Source organism: Colias croceus, chromosome 5 (genome assembly GCF_905220415.1).
Source record: "Colias croceus chromosome 5, ilColCroc2.1".
In the NCBI taxonomy this organism is placed as follows: domain Eukaryota; kingdom Metazoa; phylum Arthropoda; class Insecta; order Lepidoptera; family Pieridae; genus Colias; species Colias croceus.
Window position 1 is genome coordinate 9,113,968 of NC_059541.1, and position 25,913 is coordinate 9,139,880.

Genomic DNA, 25,913 nt, shown 5'->3' on the forward strand with positions numbered 1-25,913 from the left:
AAAAGGTTAAGAACTCAACTAGTAGTCATTCAAAGATGATGTAATATTGTTATTTATTATATTTACAAGGTTTGTATCTCAAGTGTGTCAGCGGACAGCCTAAATGTGTGTCCGTTTAATAAGATTATCAGGGACAGAACATATTGGAATGTTTAAGTATCAATGTCTTTCTATGTAACTGTCTAATGGTGTAATACGGTAATAAACTTCCTGGGACAAAATTATATTGAATAGCAAATTTACTAGCACAGTTGTAACATGGTGCATACTATCAAGTAGTAAAGAATGTTTTAAGAACATACCAAGGGACATTGTAGATATAGCAACTCTTCCGAAAAGTGTGTTGTTCTTCCAAGCTGCATTTGCCAGATAACCTCCAATTCCTACTAAGCCCATTGCACCAACAACTCTACATCCGAAGCAATCACGAGGGCGATCAGTAACAACAGAAGTCATCTTAGTATTGTAATTTAATCCCTTTTTAAAATTAGTACATTTCAGAATATGAAGAACGAAAAAAACATTATTTGAATTTTGACAGCTCGTATGTTGTTTAGTTTACATAATTTGACAGCTCACAGCTGGTAGGCGAGGCTGAGACTGAGAGGCTTTCAGCCTTCATTTTAAGACAACAACCTATATTAAACTTTATTTATATTATTTATTTTTCAATATCTTATCTAACATAATTAAAAACACATACATATATTTAACCCAGTGTATTAACCATAAAATAAGTTGTTATAAACGTTGTATTAAAATTTATGAAAATAATTTTTTTCTACGGAACAATATCTAATAATATAATTTCAGATTAACTGATTTGATTTAAACTTGTAAAATAACTGAATAATTATTTAAATCCCAACAATTAAACCATTCACACCGGAATTTCTACTTAACCAATTATTATCAAAAGGTGAGGTTATTACGGTTATTTAAATATTTTTATTTTATTATATTATGTACTTAAGCATCGTTTTGTGGGAGATAACATTACAAGTAGGTCAAGATGCTGTGAAGATGACACGCAAGAGATATTCTTTAGGTACTAGAGAAATTAAATATCATCTGGTTATTAATTATTAATAGATAAAAATTATTTATCTTATAATATTTAGACTATCAAACCAAATTTTTTCCCGATTTTGGTTTGCCCATCTCAAACAGTAATTAATTGTGGTAATATTGTAAGTATTTTTCTCACATGAGCAAAATTTTTATAGTGAAAAGTTACTATAAATTAGCAATAATACGTATTTAGAAACTACGGTTACGTTTAGACGGAGCGGCCGCAATCATTAAATATTTGGCATTATTTAACGTAACCCAAACCTGCCTTCTTACCCATTGAGATAATATGAATATGGAGACGATACCGCCTACATCACATATGTTCCGCTCAACATACGTCATCTGGCGTAACTGCACTCAGTCGCTTGCTCCGCTCATTGGCGCGAACGTCACGCTCATTTTTTATTTGTTTTAAAGTGAAACGCATCAAATATGCCTACGTGTGTGTTACGATATTGCACAAATAATACAAATAATACGGAAAAGTGCAAAGGAATAACTTTTCATCAGTAAGTAACTAGATAATAATTTTTAAAACTTAGTTAGAGCAAAATTTTTGGCGGGCGACATTTTGTCATAGATTAAAAATTTAAGATATGACATTGGGCATGAAATAAGTGTTGTTAGTAATATTTGCTGGCGTATATTTTTATAGTATAAAATAATAATTTTACATATTTAGAAAAGCATAAAATCATGATATATGAAAATCAATTACTTAATCACCAATTTTTTTTTGTTAATTGATTTTAATCAAGTTTTAAATTGATATTGTATAAGCTACTGACTGGAGCGTAGGTATAATTGAATTATTATTTATTTATCTGCACTAATATTTTAAAGAGGAAAACTTTGTTTGTTTGATTGTAATGAATAGGCTCATAAACTACTGGACCGATTTTGATGAAATTTGGCACAGACAATCTTTAGACCCTGAGAAAGAACATAGGCTACTTTTTATTGCGAAATATGGGGCGAAGCCGGGGCCGACCTCTAGTTCAGAGATAAGTAAAATTTAATATTTTTTCTATTCAAGGTTTCCATGTCTGGGCCGTGAAGAAAGGGAAAAATGGGTAAAATTTGTCCAAAACAACCGCAGTGAAGAAACCTGGTTACCATCCGATAGAACTTGCGTCTGTTCATTGCATTTTCGCGATGAGGATAAATATACCACAAAAGCGGGAAGGCGTTTTCTAAAGAAGTCTGCTGTTCCTTGTATTGATGTTAGTAATAATAATAAAATTTTACGGATTTGTATAACAAATAAAATATTATTTTAGCCATCACTAACATTATTATTATTTTATTTATTTTAGCCGAAGGTGTGCTACAATAGTATTGGCAATACAAGCAATTTCTGAGCCGGGAACATGTTCTGAGGAAAAAAAAATAAACGGCTTTTATTTTATTTTTTTATAAAAAAGGCTCACTTTGTAAGGAATGAAACTTCCCATAGCCCTGACTGAACCTAAAACGCGAAAAAAATTAAATTATACCATATGACGTCACTATTTACATCATCCTATATTATATGCCAGATATTGTTAGCCCCGCGTAGTAAATAATAATAATATAATAAATTCTTTATTTAAGAGTAACAAAGACCCACAAAAATCACTAATACACATAATATGAAATATAAATCACAATCATAAAATATAAAATTGACACATCACAAATAATAATAATCAAAGAAACATACATAAAATCACAGAAAAATTAAATATAAAAAATAACAATTAAAATTAAGTAAAGTCAGTTTATACCTAAAATAAATATTAAGTAAGTACAAAGAAAATTTCAAGTCAACATGCATGTAATGAGTGGCACCCAATAAAATAGACAGAATGAAACAAAGTGTCGCCTCTATAGCGGTGAGTCAGTGACATCGCATAATCTATGACTGTCTAGCCGCCATTCGCGCGCCCCGCGCTGCCGCGCTTGGCGCACAGATTTTGTTCGTGGTGTCTGCTCCATATTCATATTATCTCAATGTTCTTACCCCATATATTTTATCAAAGATAGTCCGGTCTTATTTATATTTAAACACTCGAAATAATTGAAATCACCTTGAAACAGACCTAAATGAGGTCCTGCAGCGTTGCGGTTCTGTTCATTAACGAGCTATGAATATTCTATGGATCTGTCTTTCACGTGGATTTTACGATCCATACACTAGAATAGACAAATAAAATACTCTAATATTTTGTAGAAATATAATTGATTTATAATTATAATTAAAATGAATAATCAACAATAATTAAAAACAAAGTTGTTTAAAAAAAAGATACTGGCACTTAATATTATATTTTTATGATGATATCCATTATTCGAATTCCGAATGCGCTTTTGTTATGGGTCGTTGTTTGTTAATATTCGTAATATTTAGCTAAAGTTAAACTTGTTTTTGTAATATAACTTTTTAAAAACAAGAGTATGTATGTTAAGTTTTTTTCCTGTTTACATTAAAAGGTGGTAACGGTAACGAAACGGTCATGATAATATGGAATAAGGAAGGTAAGAAAAATTAATTTTTAAACCCAGTTCGGCTTGCCTTTATAATAATATTAATGTGCCTCTGGAAAACATACAGCATTGTTATGAAGAAGCAATGTATACTCAACCATAGATACGGAATGATTTCCATAGACTACATACAAACTCTAGTTCCAATTTATTCCGCTAGAGGTCGTCGCTGTCACCAGCAAGGTGATGGGGGAACCAAATTCATTTTTCGAATCATAGCGTTGTGTACTCTCGCCATAGGCGGTCGTTTCAATAAGCATTACTAGTGTACAAGTGTTCAAAAGTTTAAAGTGCTAGTGTGTGAATAATTTAATAATTTTTCAAAGTCAACCGTTACTGTTCGTAATGAATTCGCCACCTAACGACGACTTCGAGGAGCCTTCTGGGGCCCCTAGGGGCTCAGAAGGTCATTGTTCTGCTGCTTCGCCCTCGTCAGCGAGCCGGAGCGACAACAAACGGAAGAAATGTACTTCAAGTTCGAGTGACAGCGACTCGGACCCGGAGGTCGACGTGCCGACGACCAAGAAACAAAAATCGAGTACTGAGGTAACCGCCGATCCTCGGATCGACGTACTATATGCCCAGGTCAGTTTTCTTACAAATTATTTAATGCAGCAACAAAGTGCTCAAAATATAAAAGAGTCTAATAATAATGTTGAAGTACCCGCAACCGAAAATATCGAATTTTTGTCGAATCCATCAACGAGTACAAGCAAATCAATAGATTTAGGAGTTTGTAAAACGGTTTTTGACGAGAGAAAAGTTCTTAAACCCGCGAATGAAAAATTATTACGTCAATTAATCGAGCTTCAACAATTTAATTCGCCAACGTGGCCTCATATTCGCTATTCCAAAGCATTAACGGACATGCTAGCCGCGCCAGGGTTTTGTAGTTTAAAAATTAACGACGAAATGTGTTCTTTAAACAAAGGTAAAGATTTCTTAGCATCAACCGAAGAAATTATGGCCGCGGTTACAAATGCATTATTACAACAAAGGGAATTATTACAATCGGGCTTACAGGAGCTCATTAATTGGGCCCACAATTGTCAATCAGAACTTAATCCAGATAATCTTTTTAAAAAAATTTCTGACGCGTTTGGTACTTCATCTCCGTCATATAAGCTATCGGAACAAACATTACAAATTGTGTGCGGTAAAAGAGCCGAGTGTATCGAAATTAGGAGAAAAAGATTATTAGACGGAATTATGGATAAAAATATTCAAAGCGCGCTTAGGAATATCCCTCCGAGCGAAGAACATTTATTTAATAAGACTAAACTCTTAACGTTTATACAATCGCTAGGCGGCCCTCACTTTTGGTTACTGCCCTCACAATCACAAATTTATAAAAAAACGGAACCACTTAAAAAGAAGTACAAGGATTCGATACCTTCTACTTCCAAGGCTCAATACCGTTCGAATAAAAACGTTACTCGAGATACATTTAAAAATTCGCAAAGTAATTTTAAAAAGACAAATAATTTTAAACAAACTAAAAATAATTCCTTTCGAAACAAAGAAGATAGGAAGTGACTATCCGACACACTTCAGGGGGGGTTGTTTAAAAGCTTTCAAGAGCCGTTGGCAAGCATTGGGCGCGAACAAGTTTATAATTTCGGCAATAACACACTTTCGATTACCCCTGGTAAAAAAACCACCATTAATAATGCCAACAAAGGAAATTATGAAACAATATTCAACAACCCCGTCCCCTGCAATGTCTCAATCAATACAGGAGCTTCTGGATCAAGGTGTACTGAAGATCGTCACCAAAAGAACTCCCAGTTTTATTTCAAAGCTTTTTCTGAGGAAGAAAAGCGACGGCACTATGCGTCCGATATTCGACCTGCGGGAACTGAACAAATTTATAAATGCAAAGCATTTTCGCCTGATTTCGCACTCCACGGTTCCCGAGTTTCTCCAGCCAGGGGACTGGATGGTAAAGCTAGACATCTCGTCAGCCTATTTTCACCTGGCCTGCGCCAAGTCTCACCGGCCTTTTATGAGAATAAGTTACCAGCTCCAACTTTACGAAATGACGTGCCTACCCTTTGGCCTAGCGTCAGCGCCGTACCTTTTCTCTTCAGTAACATGTTGGGTCGCGGAGACCCTGCGTGCAAAAGGTTGTCGAGTTCTAGTGTATCTAGACGACTACCTTCTGGTCAATCAGGACCAGTCCAAGTTATGTCGTCAGGCTGCGGAAGCCGTGCGGCACTTGGAATATCTGGGATGGCAGATAAACTACCAAAAATCGGTTTTGACCCCCACTCAAGACTTGGAATATTTAGGCATACGATGGCAGACTGCAAAAAATGTTATGTCACTACCAGAGAAAAGGAGGGACAAGCTGGACAACGCCATAGCTCAGGTTCTGAAGAAACAACAGGTAAACCTTCGAGAACTACAATGCCTTTTGGGTCAACTGAACTTTGCGAATTTCGTTATCCCGCGGGGCCGATTACATTGTCGCAGAATGCAGATCTTTCTGCGTCGCTTCAACAAGAAGAGATCGCGACAGAATCTGCCAGTCCCAGCCATTGTGGCACAAGAGATGACGTGGTGGCGCGGAGCTACCCGGCACAGCATGCCAATACACAAAAAACCTGCCACCCATTTCCTGGCGACGGATGCTTCGGACTTTGGTTGGGGAGCCCAATTGAATGGGAAGACTATGTCAGGAGTCTGGTCAGTCCGTCAGAGAAGGTGGCATTGCAACAAAAAAGAGCTATACGCCGTAGTAACGGCTATAGAGAAGAATGTAGAACTGTTGCGCAATGCACACGTTCTAATTCAGTCAGACAACAGGACACTGATTGCTTATATTCGAAAAGAAGGGGGGACGAGATCGATAGCCTTGTTAACACTAACTTCCAGGTTGTTACAGATAGTGGACCGCTACAAGATAACGGTGAGCGCATATTACCTACCGGGTCGGTACAATATAATAGCGGACAGGCTATCACGAGGAAAACGTCCAGCAGAGTGGCATCTATTACCAAGAGCAACAGCGAAAGTGTTCCAGAAGTGGGGACAACCCCAGATCGACCTGTTTGCTACAAGAAAGTCTGCAGTAGTACAGGAATACGTGTCGATAGACTGCAGAGATCTATCAGCAAGTTATATAGACGCCTTCAGCAGGCCATGGAAGTATCAGCTAGCATGGGTATTCCCACCGCCAAGCCTCATACCACGGGTGCTAGCACATCTAAACAGTGCAACGGGAACGTATCTTGTAGTAGTCCCAGAATGGCCGAAGGCGTTTTGGCTCCAGGACCTGAAGGTCAGAGCCCTGGAACACCCGTACCAGATCATGAACCTGCCAGAAGTGCTGATAGATGTAACGACACTGTTACCCCCACCACAAGTGCAGACATTAACCCTGAAAGTTTGGAGGATTGGGGGTGGGGCGAACTAATAAAAGATTGGTCAGAGCAGGAAAAGAACCTGTTAAAGAGAAGCTGGCGAGTTTCCACATTATCAACGTATACGCCAGCCCTCAGAAGATGGCTATCCTGGTGTGTCAATTGTTCAGTTAATCCAAAGTGTCCAAAGCCAGCGGATATCGCCCGTTTTTTAATACATCTTAACGTAAATGAAAAATTATCATACAGCACGATACTGGTCCATAAATCAGCTATTTTAACATTCTGCGGTCCTCATATAGAAAAAGAGTCATTTTCAAATTTTATTATTAAACACACCCTTAAAGCAATTGGCGCCTGTAACCCTAAGGCTGTTAGACCGTTGATTATATGGGATCCGAGAACTGTTCTTGAGTGGCTCTCGTCTAACCCGCTAAAGGATACCCTATTTGATATTTCTCGTAGAGCAGCTACGATATTATTACTAGCTTCAGGACGACGGGTTCATGATCTTACTTTGTTAAATATATCGGATAATAGTTTCTTTGATAATGGTGAAAACATCTACCTAATACCAGCTTTTGGTTCAAAAACAGATACTCATAGTTCTCGTCAATCAGCTTGGAAACTTACGAAACATCCGGATAAAAACATCTGTCCAGTCACTTTTGTACGGCTTTTAATACAAAAGAGTTATTCAAAACGTAGTGAAGCTAATAATTTAAAAAACCTATTCATAACATTCGGTAACAAAACTAAAGCTGCTTCCCGTACAGTGATTGGGAATTGGGTACGCTCTGTACTCAGAGACAGCGGAATAAATGCTTCTCCAGGCAGCTGTAGATCGGCGGTAGCATCATTAGGATGGCTGGAGAATCAGCCTATAGAAGAAATATTATCACGAGGAAATTGGAAATCCTCCGATACATTTTTTAAACATTATTGTCGTGAAATTGAGCTATCTAAGGAAAATAATCGAAATTTGATTTTTAATACTTTTACATTATCATAGAATATATATTTTTAACGTTAATATTTTTATATTGATTGAATATTGATTAAAAGTTAAAGGCTACTTAAAATAGTATATTATTTTAATTTGGTCTAAACATAAAATATTGTGCATATTAATTATGTGAAATGATTTAATGATTACAAGTAAGGAAATATGAAAAATGCTATAATAAATTGTTTGAATATTATATATGACTTTTATTTTGTATATTTTATATTCATCATAGCGTTGTGTCTTTTTATTTCACCAGCAGATAACAAACACGTCTTCATAACAATGCTGTATGTTTTCCAGAGGCACATTAATATAACGGTTTTACATTACAATAAAACCGATATTATGTGCCGAAAAGGAAAACATACAGCATTGCAGGAAGTCCTTCCTGGTGAAGACTATGATTCGAAAAATGAATTTGGTTCCCCCATCACCTTGCTGGTGACAGCGACGACCTCTAGCGGAATAAATTGGAACTAGAGTTTGTATGTAGTCTATGGAAATCATTCCGTATCTATGGTTGAGTATACATTGCTTCTTCATAACAATGCTGTATGTTTTCCTTTTCGGCACATAATATCGGTTTTATTGTAATGTAAAACCGTTATATTATCTATTATCCCCTCGTATGTGAAACCACCGGCTCCCGGCATGACACTTTTTACCCCTGTCCGTTGAAACACCGGGAGCCGGTGAGGGTTCGAGTGTTTTGTTTTTACTATAAACAACCTCATTGTATATCTACCTTTCCTTTCTAACACATTACAAATGCTTAAAGAAGAAACAGGCCGGCTAGTGACGCCAAAACACGAGCAGCGCTAGAGAACAAAATTTAAACACGCGTCATTCAAAATTACGTCATCGCATGTGGTGACTACGTATTTTTGTTTTGGTGAAAACTTGTTCTAATCTTAAAGTGATTCGCTGAATATTAAAAGCAACGATGGATGGGTTATTAAATATTGATTATAAATACTAATTATATAATAGTTCTGTTAATTTTCACTAAAAATCGGTCTGTAACTATCAGCATGTGCAAGGTCGAACGCGTGATGGCGATTTTATTGTCGTTATATTTCAGCCAGAAATGGATAAAAAGGCAAGTTGATGTTAGATCTAAAACGTAAAACTACTTAGTTTTGGTATATTTCATAGAATAGCATTATATTTGTTTCAATAACATGAAAATATGTAGTGAAATACGATACTACGTAGTATCACGCCGGGAGCCGGTGAGTCAACAGCTTGCGTATTTTTGGGATGAAGAATAAGAATGGATATGCCACAGGAATATTTTTGTATTCATTAAAATTTTAATTGATTGCTGACTGCTACATTACCGAAATATGACCAGAATAGATGTTTTGAATGTACGATAGTAAAAAACAAACACATCTCATAAGAGCCATACCTTGAAAATATTATGTTTTACGAAAAGCCGTATCCATTTTTTTATAGCATCCAGGTACCAAAATGAAAAATTTTTTGCTACTTTTAACAACTTATATCTTGAAATATTTCCTAGAACTGTACTGTTCTGTTGATTTGTTTTGATGCTGGAATCTATCTAAATCTTAGAAAATGTCTAAAAGTTCCCTTAGTTGCAATATTTTTTCCAAAAACTATGTTTTTAAATGTACGTAATTTTTGACCCAAATTTTTGACCCATTTTTGTTTAACTCCTACTCAAGATATATATAATATAGTGCTGCGATACTTTCGTAATACATAGTTTATAAGCTTAAGTTTCTAATAAACAAAACATCGTGTCCAAATCGGCATGCGTCATTTAAAATTAGGTTGAAATACGATACCCACTTATGATGACTCGTTAAGTGGCGGTTTTTTTGTGACGATATTAAGATCGGGTGTTGTGTAAAAAATTTGTATGGTGGCACTTGAATTTTGTATTGTATTTTAAACCTAATGTGATAAGTTGTAGATAAAATGTTTTAGTTACTTCCAAATGTTGTTTTAATTCAAATTATAACCGAAACTTATCTAAATATCACACTACCCTCTGTTGAAAGTTCTATGTTAGCTTTGATTGAGTATTTATATAGAAATGGTTGAAAGTGAATAAAGATTATTCAATTTACAATAAGATTTATAACTTGAATTAACTTATTTCGTACTAGATACGGAGAAAATCGAGTTACAGTAAAAGTCTATCTCAAAATTTCGCTGTCTGTTGACCAACCGGCTCCCGGTTACACAGATAGGGATAATCGGGAAAATGTCATTACACATACGAGGGGAAACCATAAATGCTCTACGCGTTTTCCTTGGTCACGGCATCACGCGTGAACGGGTGGATCGATTCCGAAAATTCTTTTTTTTTACTTACTTATAGGTATTTTTTGAAGTACGAGGATGACCCATAAGGAGAGAAAACGTAAATATATACCACGGGCGAAGCCGGGGCGGACCGCTAGTATAAAATATATAGAGGTAAATAGGTACCGTGAAATATGCCAACATTGCCCACAAGGGTACCTATCTTTGCCCGAAGATCATTTCATAAGAAAATTTTTTAAATTGCAAAAATACATTCATACTTTGGCAACATTAATAGTATATGGTGTAAAATCTGTGTTAGATAACCATGTCTGACAACACTGCCTATTGTGTGTGTCGCTAACTTTAATTAGCAACTTGTACTATTAGGTATAACTCGTCGAATATCATGTGCGATTTCGCGGGCAAAAATGGTGAAAATTCAAGTGATAGTTTGTGCATGACGGCTAAAACGCAGGTTATTTTTAGTCATAATCCATACCAATATTATACCTAAATGCGAAAGTAACTCTGTCTGTCTGTCTGTTACTCAATCACGCCTAAACTACTGAACCAATTTTCATGAAATTTGGTATGGAGATATTTTGATACCTACCCGAGAAAGGACATAGGTTACTGCTTATCCCGGAAAAATAACGTAATCCCGGAAATCCCACGGGAACGGGAACTATGCGGGTTTTCATTTGACTGCGCGGGCGAAGCCGCGGGCGTAAACCTAGTATGTTATAAAATAAAGTTCGAAGAGTATTTTAATGCCATTATTACCACTGAAGGTTGTTTTAAACAAAAGTTACAAAGGTGAGCAAAATTACCCAATAATGTAGCGATCTTTATTTGACAACATTGCCCACCATCAAAAAAAGCTTAGGGTTGGCACATATTTTCATATAACCACATTTTTGATACTTAATAATAGTACTTCTATTCGGTAAATTTCGGAAAAATAAGCTTTATTTGATATCCCGGAAGGAACCATGGTAAATAAAGTTAAATCGCTGAATTTTAAGCACAACTTAAGTGGAAAAATATGTTAATTTTTATTAAATAGTCACTGAACTATATTCTGTTATGCTTTTTTTATCTTTTTATTGCCTACAACATAATCCTACTACAGAATCTTTGCAGTAAAAGAAATCGAAACTCATGCTCATTTTACTGAGATGTAGGCTAGGCTTTTTAGAAAAGCGAAATGCGATTTGTATGAAAAAGTGAAAAAATACCTGGGTAACTTTGCCCAGCCACTTAAGTCAAGTTTTATATAATCTGGCTAGAAGTCATATTTACGTCAAACATCGACGTGGGCAGTGTTGGCAAAAAGTGCAGATAACTTTGCCCGCCCTCAAAAACAGACAAATTGCAGAATAATGAAATTTGCTACAGTAACATATGCACACGATCTAAGAAAAACATAATAATATGCTAACAGAAAATATTGACGGAAATACTGACTGTCAAATCCGTCTTCTCATAGATAGGTACATAAAAATCTTCACATTGATATATTTATATTATTTGGAAAGAAGAGGACTCTTATCATCTACCAGATAATATACCCACAAACAATTTTTTTGCCAATTCCAATATTGTTATCATCCAGATGTCCTATATCATTGGTTTTCCGTTTATTCTGAGAGCCTAGTTTCTCTCTTGATACGCAAACTGAACGAGATCGTTTATTTATTACCTCCTCATTTGCATGTTACGGGTTTGTTCATTGTACCTGTGAGGATTTAGACATTTAAAGACTTGATGACTTTCCATTTAAATGCAGTCAACATTTTTATAAAAATTGTTAAAAAAGTACACTTCGTATAAATAACATGTCAGTCTAAGTCTGTTATTTTGTTACAGCTGATCGCCAGCATGCAGAAAAAAGAAAGAAAGCACTCTAAGAAATGTAAGTATTTTTTATATACTTTTTAACGCGGAATTTATTGTTTCAATCCCACTTTAGTATTGTTTGGTAAATTCTACGAAGGAGATGATTTGAAACATATTTTTTACTTCCGTTTCTCAGGCTCTTAATTATTACCTAGTCTTTAAAATATTTAATTTATCTCCATGAATCGGCACGTGAGTATTAAAATGAAATAATCCATTGAAATAGTTAATAGTTTTTTATTTTATCGGTTACCCATTAAAATATTCCAGATTGGAATTTCTTTAAGCTAAGACGTAGCAAATTAACACAAGTGAAAATCATTTGGGTGAAAAGCTTATAAGTAGATTTTATTTTCCTAGGTAGGTTATCTATATTGACAATCACAACTGCGAAACTGATTTATGATAATTTTCTCAAAAACACAAAAATATAATAGCTAGACGAATTATCAAACGTGAAGCACCGGCTCTTCTTACATAAGAATATTTGCGTAAATGTTTCAAAGGATTTATACTCGCAGCTTACAAGTTACAACGGTTTCAAAATGGATGAGACGACGGACGTCTCTTACGTATTAACTCATAAGAACCAGCTAAGGCCTATATCATAATACGTCTGTAACGGTAAGCAAAGATCTAATCTTTATGACAAGGCAACCGTGTGAACAACGATCACCACGTGCTACCAATAAACGTACTACGTCATCTACATCTGAAGAGATTGCGAAAAGCGAAATGGGCCAAGTACAATTAAAGTTCAACATTCCAAATCAATTTGAACAATAATGTCGAAGGTGTGTAACAACTACACAAATATCTCTTTTGCATTATTTTTACGATTATATCACGAAGCTAACTACTAGTGTGGTAAATAAAAATAAATTTATTTATTACATACTAGCTTCTGCCCGCGACTCCGTCCGCGCGGAAAAATCAATTTTTATTTTTTTTCTACGTATTTTTCCGGGATAAAAAGTATCCTATTTTATGCCCAGGATAATAAGGTATAATTGTACCAAGTTTCATCGAAATCGAACCGTTAGTTTTCACGTGATGCCTTCACATACAGACAGACAGACAAAAATTTTTTTAATCGCATATTTGGGTTTGGTATCGATCCAGTAACACCCCCTGCTATTTATTTTTTCAATATTTTCAATGTACAGAATTGACCCTTCTACAGATTTATTATTTGTATAGATTTTGACACGTTAAAAATATAAAAAAAACGATCGGCGATCGACGATAAGGTGATCCTTTGAAGAACATCTTTCAGAGAGCTACTGATGATATTTCAGTACATTGTTGATAGTAGATACCTATCTCTGATGTAACACTTTTCACTTCATTTCTATACAGAATACCTATTTGGCCAAATTTCTTAATCAATAATTTAATGATGAATAAGCATTTATATATTTTAGTACCTACCTGTTATATTATCATAAGAACACAGCAATTAAAGTTCCCATTGAGTTACCGACTTGGCGCGCAGTCTTTCTTTGACGTTTTTAAGTGTCAGACGCTTGTACTAGTGGTGTACTTGCAACCGCGAAAATTGTTTACAAATATGAAACAAAGTCGTGTTGGTTGTGTTAGTTAGAAAGTATAATTAACTAACGAAGTTGTGTGCTGTGATATGGCGGGAATATGTGAAATATTTTAGTTATTTTTTCAAGTTTTTGTGATAATAAAAAAATTGTTTGTAAACAAATGTAAATAAATTGTATGTAACGGTGAGTAATGTGAGGTGTTTCTTGTATGATTATAATATTATCTTCTTATCACAATGTCGTGGTGTTAATGAAGTTTAATTGCACGAGAATTATTACCCAAATAGGTAACTAGGTACATTCAATTTTGGCAGATCAAGTATATAGGTATTTTAGTTAAAACGTTGTAGCTCATAGACTTATTTTTTTTTATATGAACTCATTTTTTAAATATTTATAAACTTTAATGAACTTCTTCTCTACTTTGGTAAATTAAAACTAATAGCAGGACTATGCTGTAATGGATTATTTTGAAGCTTTTTGATCTACTAATTATTATATATCAATATATCTGCATAATTTTCTTGCTTACCATTTTTCCCTAAATGATGAATAATTATTACGGTACTGTCCCTCTACTTACATAAATATCGTAAACTAATACATTTGCCCTTAACATTAATAATAAGGTAATTGCCCTTATTATTTATGTGATCAAATAATTATCTTCACTGCGGTTCTCTCCCACGCTGACGTTATATATTTTGAGAAAACCTGACTTCCGGTTTTCCAAATATCCGTATTAAACAGCTGCTGTTCCCCGCGGTTCAATTATCTAGATAGACAATTACGTAATTTCCAAAGGAAATCGAACTTGTTTTTATTTTAGTTATCTCGGTAAGTGTAGGTAGGTAATAGGTATACTTCCAAACATGATACGATGAAGGAAGTAACAATATTTATTCTAAATTACTGCACATTTAAAATTCAATAGCTATAATGTTAATTTACTTAATTTATCAACTACATAAATGGGGAATTTTGGTATCATTGAATGTACTATTAGACTATACTTCTAGAATTTAATTAAATAATATATATACATAAAAAATCTCTTTATACCAACGGTTTCCATATTTTAAACGGCTTTCTCAGACAACTGACAAAAAAGTAAAAAAAAAAAAATATCATCTGCTTAAGTTGTTGTTAGAGCCATATAGATCGTTATCTAATATTATGTCACGATTAGACTGTTACTTGTAACTTGTAACTATTAACAGAAAACTGATTTCCTCATTCTTTATGTCATGGAGTAGTTTATCTCACATTGAAGAATGGTTTGAATGGGAGGAAGTATTTTTATTCGTTGTTTATTTACTAACAGATAGACTATAGAGGCCGACAACATACCGCATTGTACCTAGTTTAGATAGATAGTGGCACTAGTTTTAACCCACGCAATTTTCTCTTCTTGAAAAATTTTCTCAAAGAATTTATTTCTTTATCAATTATTATAATTTATTAGTCATACAATTCACAAGAGTTTCCATATATATCATAGATGGATTGATTAGTAGTCTTTCCAAGTTATATATAATATTTTATAGGTTCAAGTAAATATTACTATCATAATTTTTTGTAACAAACAACATTAAAAAATATATATCTAAATTCTAAATATTACGAAACGTTACGTTATAGTTTACCATAGACAACTACTACACATTATAGAAAGTTAAATCAATGAATGGAACTAACTAGTTTAACATTGTATGTTAGTCTATTATGACGATAGTACCCATTGCTTTAACTGGCACACAAAGGCAACTTGCAAACTGCATACTAAAAGGCCAAGCCAAGACATTCGAAAAGTTTGCAATCTACTTCGTCGACATGGTACACACGCGCGTATAATAATTAATTAGGGTTCGTTTGTTACATAAATACTTTATTATATACCTAAATACTACATTATAAATACTTAACGATAAATAATTTCTATGAAAATAACTCAAATAAATAGAGATGTACCAAAATATTCAGTTAATATTAATAAATTTATATTCAGTTCAATTTTTCACACACTACACGATCTGATCCCATACTAATTTTCGCTTGTGTTATGGAAACCAGATAAATTAACTCCCAGACACAGAACAAACATTCTTGTTCATCACAAATTATAGGAATATTTATGAGAAAATCCACAGGTAATTTCTTTCGCCTCGACAAAGACAACGAACAATAATTTACATCATGTATTTATATTTTATTAATATGGTAATATTTCAAAGTACCATTGGGCTTTTGCTTATCATACATAACAAATGACTAATACGCATACAATGATAATAATATATCTGCGATTCTACGAAAATAAAATCCTGTATATTTGTTTACTTTTGGACCGTATTTTGTGTGTGTTTCTTTATAGACTTATTAAATTGATAACAATCTTTATAAACGAATCCCTTGTTTTATTGAGCAATTTTTTTCTCTTTGTACGCGACCGGCATTCGAGAGAAAACTATAGATATTTCCTACGTTCGCCGAAAGTTTTATACCTACGAAGAAAACATTTGACAATCGAGAACATTGAATTATTTATACTCTTTAGGGAATATTAAAGTGAAACTTTTATTACATCGTCTCAAACTTGTTGGTCTGTGTAGCGCATGTCGCGTGACGCACGATACGTACGATAATTATCGTACAAATACGATAATTTTTAGTTAAATGTGTTTGGAAAAAAAGGTTCACTTTTACCGTGGTTTCATAAAACCACGCAACATTTTTATTTTTTTAATAAAATAGGTTTATTATCTTGGTACATGATAATATGTTAAAGGATACAACTTAGTTGTGTTATATTTGATTAAAAATAAATGACACAGATATCCTTTAAAAATTAAATTATCATGATATCTCATTTTACGAGAGAATGTATAGATATTGTTGTAGTGTTTATTATAATATTTGTATAATACTTTATACCTTACAGATATTTAATAAACCCAAGTGTAAATTATACAAGATTATACATAACAATTTATGTTATTTTATTGCAAATAAATAAAATTGGCTTTTGCAAATTTGTTTTCCGTTATCGGTAAGCTTAAAATAACAATATGTCAAAATAAGGAAGGAAATTCAGAAATACCTGAAACCAATGTATAAATAATTTATGACCGACAATAATAAGCACTAATAATTATAATAGCTCATCACTCATCAGCTGTATTAAAATTCCAAACGATAGGAGCTTTTTCCTCCACTAATTTACATTTCAACAATTCCTATCTACAATTATATATTATTTACATAGGAAAATTTTGATACCTATAGGGAAGTCGATAGATTCTGTTGGTTGGATAGTCTGGAGGTCATTAAGTTATTAATTTAAAATTCTATATCGTCATACTGAATGAGATTGGCGCAAAGATGATGATTCGATTTTTAATACATAATATAAGTACTTGAAATATTAATACAATAAGATTCTTTGTCTTTATCTCGAGTAGCCTTTTATGGTAGGTCCACTGGTCAACCTTCATTGTCGAGAGCTGATCTATTCATTCTGTGTGCCTAGTGCGAGTTTTCATCGAGTACGAAACGTTACTATCGCGTTTGCGTCACAGCCGAATTAGTATGGGAAATCGAACAGCGCCCCTAGCGGACGTATGGGGAAGCTTTGATTCCCCATACAAATTTCGCTGTGACGCAGACGCGATAGTAACGTTTCGTACTCGATGAAAACTCGCACTAGGCACACTGCTATGTTGTGAACACTTAGAAAGTATAATTTTTTTATGGATTACTGTTTGGAATATTTTTATGAAGACGAAGAGAAGAAGTGACTTTATTTTAATTTCATTTTCTGTCATTCTAGACGATTACTCTCCGAAATATACATACGTACTCGTACGTCCTGTTATCGGTAAATGTAGCTGATGGTAGTTTACATATAAGGTACTAGATTTCCTCCCGCGGCTTCGCCCGCGTTTGCAAAGGAAAACCCGCATAGTTCCCGTTCCCGTGGGATTTACGGGATAAAAACTATCCTATGTGTTAATCCAAGTTACCTTCTATATGTGTGCTAAATTTCATTGTAATCGGTTCAGTAGTTTTTACGTGAAAGAGTAACAAACATCCATACAAACTTTCGCATTAATTATAATATTAGTAGGATTTAAGTACCTGATCATTATATTTTGCAAGTCAGTGAAATGTTTCATATTCTCTTATAGGAGAATTTATTATTTTACTATTGAGTTATATCAGTTAGGTATATTAACTCAGGACATCAAAACCAGAAAAATAAAACTACTGTGTCTAAATTTTGAACTTCACAATAGATCACTTCCCAACCAATACTACAAGCTGTTAACAATCAAGAAGTGATCACAAACAAAGAGCTGAATGACATGCTTCCATATATTTTTTATTTGATTTGATTAGTCCCAGACGTAGTGAAGCTCCCTCAGAATTTCAAAGGCTTTACATTTCAACCTTGATGCAATAACTGGGGCGCAGAAACAATAGCAGCTAATAAACTGGCACTTTATTAACGTGTATTGTCTTTCTGAGACATATCTTTTATAATATATCTCTATATTGTTAATTCATATTGCTTAATTCGCTAAATTATTCACCATCGTATCGTCACCACTTGGTTGGTTGTTTTGTAAACGCTCGTTATAATGATGTTTTTATTGTACCTACACCTTAACTGTTAACGCTATTAATATCTATTTTATACCTACTAGTTACATGATATTTTTGTTTTCACATGGAAATGTTATTTGCGGAACTAAGTACGGAATACGGATAATAAAGTCGGTCAAATATTATGCCTAAAACGAGTTCTTTTGCATAATTAACGTTCCGTGCTAATTGTTCAGTGTATAAGTTACATAATTTTTGGTGCAAAAATGTGATCAATTAATCCATGATTGGGATTTCTTATCAATTTTTGAAACTACCGAATGTTTACAATAGGTTATGTACAAATACAGTTTTTTGAGTAAAGTGGAACGGTGGCTCTAGGGGCCAGATCACATTTTGTTTAATTATCTGGATGGTAAACAGCAGGAAAGTCATAAAATTGAAAGCACTATAATACTAGTTATTAATACTAAAAATAAGGTAAATATAAGGTACTACATAATTTGTAGTTAGATAAATAAGAAATAATGATTGATGATCATGAATCCATTTTATATGTGGCAATCAATATGAATAATATGAAGAAATAGTTTAAAGATATACATATTATTAATGTAACATTTGTATAACTGGCTTCAAAATTAACTCAAAGTGAAATTAGCATCAGAGGAAATTAGATAAGAACGGTGTCATTTAATAGATGCAGTAATTAGTACAGCAATTGGAGTCTCTTGAGGTCGTAACAAGGTTCACGATAAAGGTATTAACATTAAGGATTGACGAAGTTAAACTGCTTTTCATTGTAATTGCGTTTTGTATAATTTATACTATATTTAAGTAATAAATAATAGACAATCCATAAAATCAATCGATAGATCTGAAAATGACATTGACGATATTTTCTACTGACCCATGTTTAAAGAGAAAGGTGTATTAAAATTGATAGGGGAATTTTCATGGACAAGGGTAATACTGGAGAAAACTCATCTTAGAGGCTTTCATGTATTTTCTTATATAAGTGGTGCAATTTATTGAGACGACAAGTGTTAACTGCGTTAAAAACAACCGACTTCAAACTTGCACTTGAAACATTTACAAATACAGACAAAAATGCTCATAGAATAAAAACCACTGGGCCTATCCAAATAAAATTTTTATGGGACCAATTCGATACCATCTCGCATCGAACAAAAAAAGAATCACGTAAATCGGTTCAGAAACCTCGGAGTAATCGGTGTACATACATTAAAAAAAACATACCGGCCGAATTGATAACCTCCTCCTTTTTTTTGAAGTCGGTTAAAAATAGACGTTTGTTAGCTACAGTAATCTGTAAAACTTCGTGTAGTTTGAGTAAATAGTCAAAACTGCGGCTTCCAAATAACTGACTTCTATCAAATAACAATTTCAATTTAGTTAACGGAATTGTTCACAGAAGGGACTGTCCAGTGAATTACTCTGTCGGGCGACGTGCTGTCGTTTCAAATAACATTGTTCCCAAGTAATCAGATTATCCGAACTGATTTTATTTTGGCTCTCATCGACGTCTCTTGTCTGGAATAGTTTAGATTCTAAATGTGATAGTCGATTTTATATTATGTGCAGCTAGCATCATTATGAGCTTGAATTAGAAAGTAGAGGCCTTTTTTTATATAGTGGAGAAATCTTCTTAGATACCCCCAGCTCCCGGGGATGGAGCCGTGGTTATGTCGGATTTTTACCGACTAAAACCCCACTCTGTTCCATCGCGCTGCTTTGGACGGAACTGCGGGAACGGTTACGACTCTACCGCGTGTCCCGCCCAGCAGATGCCCGTTTCCAGGCCCACCACTGGAACCCCCCTCGCTGGCGGCTGCTGGAACGAAGGCTTAAGAGAAAGTAGAGGCCTGCTATTCCAGTAGCGACCAATTTGACATAAGTTTTGCTTATAATTTAAATGGACTATTTTGTAAGTCAAGCTGGTCGAGTTAGCTGTGGATTGATCTCAGTATTTCCTGTCACGCTACTGGGTACTAAGCAATTGCATGATGCAATAAATTTGGTCATGCAATAAATTGCAGCAATGTCATGCAATAAATTTGGTCGAAATATATTATCCTCATTATAAAATATTATATCCTCAAATATATATTCCTCATGTATAAATATATCCAATGTCCAAATCATTAGAAAAAAAAATTATATTTATCATCTCACATGTCAAATACATTGTGTACTAGCAGAATGGCTTGCAATTGTAATTTGAGAACCGTTTCTCTTCCCAAAAATATTTAACAAAAGAACGATTTCTTTCGTTTAATTATCGAAAAGCTTTCGGATGTTGATCAATAAACTTATCTCTCCAAATATTTTAGTACGACCGGCCAAATTTTGTCAAATACGCAAAAGGTTTCCCCTGGGGTCGAAGCATTAGCTGTTATTACTTCGTTTCCGTTACAAATGGATCCCGGGTGAGCAAACGACAAATACAGTCTATTACAATTTTTTTCCTTCCGATTGTTATTTTTACTAGACTTTATGTATATTATAAATTATGTTCATCATAGCAAAGAGTACACAAAATGGTATATTTTGTGTACTCTTTGCTACCAAAATATAAATTTTAAATTGAAAAAAAATCTGAAATTAAAAGTTTACGAAGTTCTATATAAATAATTATTATGATTCCGATGGAAAACGTTTATACATAAATGATAAATATAAACACTTATATTTAAAAAAACGTGATGTGATAATTGCATATAAACGGTCACAATGTTTACAAAACACAAACGTCCTTAATTCCACGTGTTACCAAATCGTTTATGTAATATGCAGTAAATGATACGTTACGCTAAATTACGTGAGGTGTTTATTTATTCTTGTCACTCGAGCCGTGAGGAAAGTTAGCCTGTTCTAGTGAATGTGCAGCGTAAAGTTCGAGCCAATCACCATTTGCAACATGTCTGTGTATCTATAAAGTCCTGTAATGTATTTGGTTCTTATATCCTACTGATGGGGTAGTGTATTTTACAGTTTAAATGATAAGTTTGCAAGTAACTTGGATTACAGTTGCAATGTGGATTGGTCTGGTTTATACTTTATTTATTTATAACATTTATTTCAGGTAACAGACAATAAATTGTACAGACCCATAGAATAAATACCTTTATCATTACTGGTAATTGCTATGTACAGAGCAGAGAGCTTACATGTCAAGACGATATATTAATATTTCGTATTCCCAAATTTAAATTGTTAAAGGTACTTCAATGAATACAAACATATTTATCTGTAACTAGCTTTCCGCCTGCGGCTTCGCCCGCGTTTTTAAAGAAAAATCCGCATAGTTCCCGTTCCCGTGGGATTTCCGGGATAAAACCTAGCTACTCGTGGTTACTCGTGGATAATGTAGCTTTCGAATGGTGAAAGAATTTTTAAAATCGGTCAAGTAGTTTATGAGCCTATTCATTACAATCAAACAAACAAACAAACAAATTTTTCCTCTTTATAATATTAGTGTAGAAAAATAAAGTTAGACGGATAATAATTATCACGTACAAAATTGACATACAAGTGTAATTTGCAACCTTAGGACAATGTAAGACTTCTTATCAAACGGTACGTAAAGAAGCATGTTTTAACTAGCTTATAAGTAAGTAAATGTAAACAATGAAGGCGAATAGTGTAAATGAGGATAAAAACAAACCAAGAACATGTTATTCTATTAATTTAATATTATCGATCAACTTTAATCATATTTCTATTTAGAATATATTGCTTACATAGATTGATTGCTCAGTAAAAAAGTTTGGATTTATTTTGTTTCTAAATTTTTAAATTATGTTTTTCTCTTTCTACTCACGATTCGTAAAGTAAGCTTATTGTATTACCTACTATAATTTAAATATTTTGAGAGCTTAAGTAGATTTTAGGTCTAGCTTCCACCGCTGTCCCACTCTAAAATCCCTATTTACGTTTGGTACAGACAGAAAAGAAGATTATTATCCTAATTATTAATATTAAATCATAATAAATTGAAGGAACCAACAACTCTTTAGCACAACCTTGTAAGAATATTAATTTCTTTAAAGCAACAGAGTAAAGTTTACATTAAATTATTAATCGATACTAATATTATAAATGCAAAAGTAATTCTGTCTGTCTGTCTGTTACTCAATCACGCCTAAACTACTGAACAATTTGTATGAAATTTGGTATGGAGATATTTTGATACCCGAGAAAGGACATAGGCTACCTTTTATTGCGAAATATGTACCACGGGTGAAGCCGGGGCGGACCTCTAGTTTGATATATTTCTTGTTAACTTCAATTACTTTGATGGCTCTACATCTTCAAATGTAGGTACAACATAATAAATAGGTACATTTAAAAATATTTATTCTTATTTTATTTGCTGACGGTACTACGTTGTAATAGTCTTCGACAAGGCGGACTCTCACCGAATTGCGATGTTTGTGGTGTAATCGAGAATTTATTTGATCATCGAGTACCGTTGGCTCATTTAATCACATAATATTATTTAATGCTTTAGATGTAGGAAAGTATTTAGAATAATAAATGTAAGAATCCCCTGATAGGTACCTATCTTGATTTCGCTAGAGACTTAATCATTGTTTGTAAGTATTAAATACTAGTTATGATGAGAACATAATACAAAATTCGAGTTAATAATATGACGATAAGGTGCTATAAACATAGAGGTCATAAAAGAAGTGTGAACACAGACTAGGATATTCAAACGATACATAGTAGGAAATTTATAATGAAATCGGCTGGGTAATCCATTCTCCTAGTGCTTCCATCAAGGGAAGTCGTAATGGAATCTGTGAATCACCCGAACTAATTAAACGAATCAAATAGGAACCAATTACCTACGACTTACGAGGCACCGGCCGCCAATGCACGGTTTATAGGGATTCTCATCAGTATGTTACTTTCATATCACGCGATGAACGTATGTAGTAATTAGTAGTATAATATAGTAAGTATGGTCTACGTAATATGTCCATTTTCTTAGAGTAATAGTTTAACACATAATATTAACAAGTAAATATTTAAACATAATGACGTTAAAATCACGTTCGGAGCTTTTGGAGATAAGACCGTTTCTTTACATTTATGCATTTTCTCTACTTACTACGTACATTTTTCGTGACTAGCTAATTCTCAACGTTGTTATAAATAAATCACTTTTGAACATCTGAGAATGTATTATATAAGTAACATGTTAATAATTTAAAAGAGCTTGTATAGGTTAAGTAGGTTCATCCTTAGGATTTACCCATTATTATCAAGTATAAAAAGAAGCAGTCAAGAAGAGAGATTGTGCCAAGCAAAATAAATCACTTCACTTGTTACGTCAAATATCAATCACCTCTCCACAAATTCTTTCTTTGATGTTGTTTAATCAAACGTTAACCAAGGATCCCCTAAAATTGAAATGAGCGAAGAAGTCAAAGACAGGAAATTGAAATAAGCGAGGGAATTTTATTATGGCTTGTGGCTTCACATCGGATATAGAAACTCGAGTAATCTTCCTCTGGGTTACAAAAATTAATTTCCAAGATGAGAATCTCGTCAAAATAATTTAAGCTTATGAAGTGTACTTGATGAAAAAATTATAATTATTCCGGATTAATATTGTTTTTGAAGTACGGAAATTAATTAGTTGATGTCGTTGAAGTCGTTTTAAAATTTGTAAATAGAAAAGGAATTGTTGTTAAGTAACAATAGCATATAAGCAAGCAATATAAAATATAAAAATATTTTCGTGTAATATAGCTTGTATGTTAAAATACACATATTGTATGTATTTTAAAATACAAGCTAAGATTATGTAGTCTTGCTATGAAAATAAAGGAAATGTAGATGAAAACAGATAAAAAAATTGATAAATTGGATTCACATAGGAATTATTTATCTTTTAACTACATACTAAAACTTAAGTATTTAATCAATGGTTAGCTGAAATTGGTACACCGTCATTAGAAAAAAAGTTATATTTTCTCAGTTATTTTATCTATCTATTATTATAAATGTTTATCAATTGTTACCTTCGATATATGTCGATTATTATTCAATTTATTTATTATCAACAGTAAAGATACTATTATCTTAATCTGCATTAATTTGGTCCGCAACTCAGTACGGCGGAAAATCGGCCATAGGCCGGTTTCGTATAAGTGTGTTTAATATTTGTGGGGGTAAGTTTTTGCTTTCTGATGCCAAAAATAAGTTTAAGATATGATTCATATTGTAATAAAAAATTACATGAACGAAAAGCTATGGCACATGCCTATAACTACTGAAGGATATTTCATACACTAATTTAGAAGCAAACTTCACTCTATGGGGAATTATAATTATTAATATATTATGTGATTCTTTAAGTTTTAATTTTAATGCTTTAGATCAAAACAAAATTTATGCTTTACCTACATTAATAAGTAAAAGAACAAACTCAGCTACATTTATATTTGTATATTATTTACGTAGGTACCTATTTATTTACCTAGTTGTATCCTACGCGAGTGTTAATATTTCATTCAGCCTGACCTTAATCAGACGAAATGTTTTAAAAACGTCCTGATAAAAATAGAACAAGCTTTGTTGGAATTTATTACAAAGGTGTTGATATTAAATAATAGGTAGGTATCAAGTTTATGAAATGAAAAAATAAGGCAATTTAATTACTTTAGTTTCGACCGAGAATCGAATTCCAGAGCACTTTACACTTGCTAAAAACTGAAACAAAATACCAGGAAAAACTAAGGCTGTTTGTTTACTTTTAGAAAACATGTTAAACTTAGTCCGCATTTTTTTCATAGACATTATATTATACAGTGTTCTAACTGTAACACATCCGTGACAATGTTTATCATGAATAATAATTATTTTATGACAACGCTTTTGTGTTTATCGTCTTTAGATAATGAATAAAATATTTTATTTAATCTCTACTACTAGATTAATGTAAATTGTATTGATGCGATTACATATTATATAGATAGTTTAAACTGACCTTAAAATCTGTATCTTATAAGTTTCTATATAGTCTACAAATTACAATTATTATCGAGTTAACGAAGCAACAACGATAATAAGAGCCTTAAATACATAAGTTTAAATACAATTTATACTCTAATTATACATACAATAGGTTAACATGATAAATTACTTTTAAAATGTCATTGTTTTCAAAGATAATAATTATAATTGCAAACATGCACACTTTCTCTTTCATATTTTGAGCGTGGCCAATGCATTATGCAAATATGCATTGCTATTCAAAGCGATGGTGTCACCATGTTTTAGGTTACTTACCTATCACCACATGCGACCTTCATGTGGATACTTAATTATTAGTTGTTACTGATTGAAAATTTAATTCATCGTTTGAAATACCATGTGTTTGTTATTAGAATATTAAATATTATAAATTTGAGGAATTCCGAGTCTTTAACTCTTTACCAGTGAACGCGTAAACTTAGGCCCGTGGGGCACCATAAATTATTATAATCTAAGATTCTTAAAATGTAACTTAATTCAGTTATGTACTTGCCCTTAATCCTTATAAAAAGTTATAGTTCTTGAATAGTT

The 25,913-nt window shown here is 33.2% G+C and overlaps 1 protein-coding gene and 1 long non-coding RNA gene across 4 annotated transcripts in view; both read left to right on the forward strand.

Annotated features, from left to right (window-relative positions):
• The first annotated feature begins 1,524 nt into the window (after positions 1–1,524).
• LOC123691733 lies at positions 1,525–2,355 on the forward strand. Its single transcript, XR_006751445.1, has 2 exons — positions 1,525–1,583; positions 2,111–2,355. It is a non-coding gene; the product is annotated as an uncharacterized LOC123691733 (long non-coding RNA).
• A 9,794-nt stretch (positions 2,356–12,149) lies between these two features.
• The window catches only part of LOC123691868 (venom dipeptidyl peptidase 4), a 37,219-nt gene continuing 23,455 nt past the window's right edge, over positions 12,150–25,913 (forward strand). The window contains exon 1 of one of the 3 annotated variants that reach the window (XM_045636453.1): positions 12,150–12,169. The gene's annotated coding sequence lies outside the window, so the exon portion shown is untranslated. Of the gene's footprint in view, positions 12,170–13,663; positions 13,890–24,498; positions 24,518–25,913 lie in introns of those variants that run through there. The other 2 variants (XM_045636451.1, XM_045636452.1) reach the window with 2 other exon arrangements.